Source organism: Cebus imitator, unplaced genomic scaffold (assembly GCF_001604975.1).
Source record: "Cebus imitator isolate Cc_AM_T3 unplaced genomic scaffold, Cebus_imitator-1.0 Scaffold20, whole genome shotgun sequence".
NCBI classification, from domain to species: Eukaryota; Metazoa; Chordata; class Mammalia; order Primates; family Cebidae; genus Cebus; species Cebus imitator.
In genome coordinates this window covers 1,683,473-1,688,924 of record NW_016107335.1, presented here as the reverse complement: position 1 = coordinate 1,688,924, position 5,452 = coordinate 1,683,473, and the positions used below count along the sequence as shown (strand labels likewise).

General features: G+C 56.3%; 1 protein-coding gene across 2 annotated transcripts in view; it reads right to left on the bottom strand.

Moving 5' to 3' along the window:
• The window catches only part of PTPRN2 (protein tyrosine phosphatase receptor type N2), a 1,009,572-nt gene that overhangs the window by 3,949 nt on the left and 1,000,171 nt on the right, over positions 1 to 5,452 (bottom strand). The window lies entirely within an intron of this gene.

Here is a 5,452-nt window from a genome sequence, read left to right as displayed (position 1 = left end):
GGGCATCTTACTAGGGGAGTGTGGCTGGTGTGCGCCGGGCACCTTACCTGGGGAGTGTGGCTGGTGTGTGCCGGGCACCTTACTTGGGGAACGTGGCTGGTGTGTGCCGGGCATCTTACTAGGGGAGTGTGGCTGGTGTGCGCTGGGCACCTTACCTGGGGAGTGTGGCTGGTGTGTGCTGGGCACCTTACCTGGGGAGCGTGGCTGGTGTGCGCCGGGCATCTTACTAGGGGAGTGTGGCTGGTGTGCACCGGGCATCTTACTAGGGGAGCATGGCTGGTATGTGCTGGGCACCTTACTCAGGGCCCGCTGGGCCCCGTGGGCATCAGCTGGCAGGAGGAGGGGACACTTCCCGGAAGGGTGCTGTGAGTCTCAGGGCTGCTGTTTGAGGGGACAGGGGCTTGTCCTTTATCATGTCAGCGCTGGGATGCAGCGTCTATGCCCTGTGGGCCCTCGACGGTCGGTGGCCACACTCAGAGCAGCATCGGCTGTGCGAGTGTCAGCTAGACCGCACCCTGGAACCCGGCTGGGAAAACGCCAGCATCGGGAGTTTATTTCAAGGGAGTGAAATTCAGTCGCAGTAGATGGCCAGAGGCCATGTTAGCTAAACTGCGTCTCAGCGCCGGCAGTCTGAGCAGGAGGTGCAAAGCCTCCTGGGTTTGCAAAGACAGGACGACATTCCGAGCAAGAAAGCATTTTTGAAAGTATCCTAAAATAAAATTTGAGGGCTGCCGGAGAAAGGTCCACAGCTTCTTCCAGTTGACCTGCATGCCCCGTGGAGAAGTGGCTGAGGTGGGACAGCGGAGCCAGGCTGTGGCCGGGTCAGGCTGTCTGGTCACCACCCCTGGGTCCACGCTGGACAGTGCGTGGGAACACCCGCCTCAGGCTGGCCTGGGACAACCACAGGGTGCCCGCGTAGTTGGGTGGAGGGATGGAGGCTGCAGGAGTGGCCGTGGCTCTCGGACACCTGCTGCTGGGGTTGGGGTCAGCCAGGGCCGCGGTCAGCCAGGGCTGGAAGCTGTGGAGCTTCGTGGGGGCTGCTCGGATTTCTATTTGTGCTTAGGTTTACATTTGTTATCCTGCAGGTGTACACAAAGGCCTGGCTGGAGTTATACAAACAGGAGCCTGAAAGAAGGCAGCAGTGAGTGTGTCTCAAACCTCCGTGCCCTCCAGGAGGCTGCCCACACCAGGCGGGCGGCTGCCCTCGCACCTCTCAGAATGGGGTGAGGATGAAACACCTTCTTGTGTCTGTCACCTTCAGCTTCGCTTTTCACAAAAGTAGACCAGCCCCAAGCCACACCCTGAGAGTTGAGCCCTGCCAAAGTTAGAGACTAGGCACTGTGTGTATGACGGGGCAGAGGGACAGAGATGGAGAGACGGACACATGGAGAGAGACAGAGAGACATGGAGAGAGACGGAGAGAGGTGGGGATAGATGGAGAGAGACAGAGATGGAGAGAGACGGAGAGAAGTGGGGATAGATGAGGAGAGACAGAGGGAGATGGAGAGCTACAGAAATGATCAGTTTCAGCGGCACGGGAGGCCTTGGGAGAAGCGGGCTGCAGGCCTGGGGCTGATGTGTGGGCATGGACTGGGCTGTGTGATGGAGTCATGTCTGTCACTCCGGGGCTGTGCGGGGCAGGGGAGACAGAAGCATGTCTGGGCCAAGGCCCTGCTTCTGGGACCGAGGACCTACACGGGGCACATCTGAGGAAGAGGCTGAGGTTGGGCTTTAGGACAAGGGGCAGGTGCAGAAGAAAATGGGGAAGGAAGAAACTCGAATGCAGACGTGGAGACGGCAGGTAGGGGACAGTGACACATGGGCACTGAGTGGAGATGCACGGGGGCTCCCAACCAGTGAGGAGGGCGCTGGGGGGCCTCCCGTCCAGTGAGGAGGGCACTGGGGTCTTCCTGTCCAGTGAGGAGGGCGCGTGTGGTCTCCCGTCCAGGGAGGAGGGCACGGGGCTTCTTGGGTGTGGGACACACTCATCACTGGCTCTACTTCTGGAACTGACAAATGTGAAAGAGGACATACCATTGTGGGCAAGAATGAGTTAAGGTCCTTGGTTAAATGGGAAACTCATGAGGAGTGTGGAGGGAAGGAAGAGAAGAACCCATCGACAACAGATGCACAGACGGAGACAGGTGATTTCAGCCTTGTCCGGCACCCTCATGTCTTCCGAGGGTGTGTGCATTGGGGTGTGTGTGCAGCTGTGCTGGTGTGCGTGTGTGCATGCAGCTGTATGTGGGTGTGCACTGTGTGTGGGAATGTGTGCAGTGGTGCAGGTGTGCATGGGTGTGCACAGATGTGTGGGTGTGTGCAGTGGATGTGGCTGTGTGTGCACATGTGCATGGGTGTGTATGTGGGGTGCGCACAGCTGTGCAGGTATGTGCATGTGCAGTGTCCATGGCTATGTGTGGATGTGCACTGTGTGTGCAGTGGTGCAGCTGTGCATGGGTCTGTGCAGGTGTGTGGGTATGTGCAGTGTGCATGGCTGTGCATGTAGGTGTGGGTGTGCAACGTGTGTGAAGGTGTGCATGGGTGTTTGCAGTGTGCATGGCTGTGTGGGTGCACTGCATGTGTGTGTTGTGTGTGCCATGTGTGCACAGTGTGCATGTCTGCATGTGGGTGTGCACTGTATGTGTGGGTGTGTATGCAGGTGTGCATGGGTGTGTGCAGGCGTGTGTATGCACAGTGCATGTCTGCATGTGGGTATACACCATATGTGTGGGTGTGGAGTGTGTGGGGGTGTGTAGGAGTGTGTGGGGATGTGGAGTGTACAGGTGTGCATGGGTGTGTGCACAGTGTGTGCCTGCATGTGGGTGTATACTGCATGTGTGGGTCTGTAGGAATGTGTGTGGGTGTGGAGTGTGCAGGTGTGTGTGCACAGTGTGCGTGTCTGCATGTGGGTGTACACCATGTGTGGGTGTAGGTGTGAGTGTGTTGTGTGTGTGCATGGGTGTGTGCAGTCTGCATGTGGGTGTACACTGCATGTGTGCATGTGTAGGAGTGTGTGGGGGTGTGTGCCATGTGTGCAGGTGTGTATGGGAGTGTGCAGGTGTGTGGCTGTGTGAGTGTGCCGCCTCTCTGGCAGCTCGTGTGAAGTTGAATCCTGAGCTGCCGTTTAGCCTCTGGGTGCCCAGTCTTGTCTTCTAAGATGATGGAGTTTGTGCTCAGAGACTAAGTTGCCAAATGCCCAGTGGGCACTGGTGAAATGTTTTCTATTTGACCCAAATTCCAGGAAGGAAACAGCTATCCTGAGGGTCTTTTTTACCACAATGATGATGTCTTGCTGTCAGGGCCTGTGGTCATCCTGGCCACCGACTCTGGGCGCTCACCATCATCGGCTTATTCCTTCCTGGTCTTCAGCTCCAAACGAGGCGACGTGACTTCCTCCGTTCAGAGGAGTTGCAGACGGCCTCCTCTTGGCTTTGCAGAAGCAAGCATTCAGAACGGCTGGCACCATTTTGCCCAAATCGTTTTTCTATCTTTTTTTGAAATTGAAATCTGGAGGAAGCTTACTCTCAGGGTGTCGCTGGGCAGCACAGTCAGAGATAACGACAAGGTGGTGACTTTCGCGTGGTTCCCATTTCCCCTGCCTGGAAGTTTCAGGACTGATTTATGTGCACGCTCCAAGACAGCTCCAAATAGGCACCCTAAGGAAGAGGGGGAACTCCTGCAGATGCCCGGTCCAAGACGCAAGCAGCCAGGAGGCCGCTGGAGTGCAGAAAACGGGGCTTCAGGTCACAAAGTGATCTGGGCAACAGGGCCAGGGGGTGTGTGTGTCACCTTGCCATTTGTTTATTTATTTAAATTTAATCTTATTTGAAGTTCTGGGATATACGTGCAGGACGGGCAGTTTGTCACATAGGTCAATGTGGGCATGGTGGTTTGCCGCCCCTGTTACCCATCCCTGAGGCATCAAGCGCTGCGTGCACTAGCTATTTATCCTGATGCTCTTCCCTCCCCTTCCTCCTCACAGGCTCCCGTGTACGTTGTTCCCCTCCTGGTGTCCATGTGTTCTCACTGTTCAGCTCTCACTTATAAGTGAGAACATGTGGTGCTTGGTTTTCTGTTCCTTCATTAGTTTGCTGAGGATAACAGCTTCTAGCCCCACCCATGTCCCTGCAAAGGACATGATCTCATTCCTTTTCATGGCTGCGTAGTACTCCATGGTATATATGTACCACATTTTCTTTATCCAGTCTTTCACTGATGGGCGTTTGGGTTGATTCCATGTCTTTGCTATCATCTTGCATTTAAAAATAGAATAGAATGGAGTACCTGGCATGCAATGATCTTGACTGTGGCTTCCTTTTTGTCTGATGAGTCCTGAAGTGCCTCAGTTCAGGAAGGGTCTTGGGACCACCCTTGCACCCCTCAGCCGTCTGTGCGCCAGGAGGGGCTTGTTTTGGAAAACAGGACACACACCACAGAAGCTTATAGGGTTTGCTCTTTGCAATTTTTTTTCATTTTTGGCAAGACGATATTTCCTTGCAGGGATTTTACCCAGACCCATCCTAAAGCCAGTGCATGTTCTGGGCAAACTCGCCCATCTGGAGGGAAGAGGGTGACTGAGAGGCAGGCAGAGGTGGGGGAGGAAACGGATTTGAATGTGAGGTTTCCTGGGCTTGTCCCAGAGTGGCCTTGGTGTGGAGTCAGGATCACTCTTGCCTAAGGCGGCACTCGCCGTCCGTTCCCGGCTACGCGTGCCCCATTCTCCCGGCGTCCACGGCCTCCTCTGTCCAGTGACACAGGGCCGGCTGGAAGGTGGCATATGCCTGCCTTGACAAGGCCACCCCTTTCACTGCCAGGCAGCCATTCCAGGGGGACGGTCAGTGCAGCAAGACGGACCTTCCTTCCGTGGCATGAAACCTGGGAAGTCCTTGTCACTGGAGCAGCAGCTGTCCCGTGTCACCTCCTCACTGTACGTGCCGAGTGCTGTGGTGAACCCGACAAAGAGAGACAGATGCGCACACGTCCCAGCTTCTCCCGTGAGACACTGAGTGACCGCATAGGGAAAAATCATCACCCAGCCGCGCAGAGACCTCCAGACGTGCGTCAGTGGGTGTGGACATGCTGTCCACTCATGAGGGACATCCTGCCCCCTGCCCTGACCATGGGGACGCGGCACACCCCAGCCAAGAGGCGTTCCACAAAGACAGGGCAAGGCTGCGGGCGCCCTAGAAGACCTCACGGCTCTGAAGCGTCCCGGTCACCAGAGGAGCCGTGATGCCCTCACGTGGTAGCTGTGCGCGTGTCCCGCTCCAGGGAAGCTCCCTGGTGAGGCGCGGGGGCATCGGTCCGTGCCTATCGGTCAGTCGGTGGTTTGTAGATGCTGACTTCCTGGGCTTGGTCACTGTGCTGTGGTTATCTGAGGTGTTCACATTTGGGGAAACTGGGTGGAGGGTTGGTGGATTATTTCTGTGTGTGTGTGCGTGTGTGTGTGTGT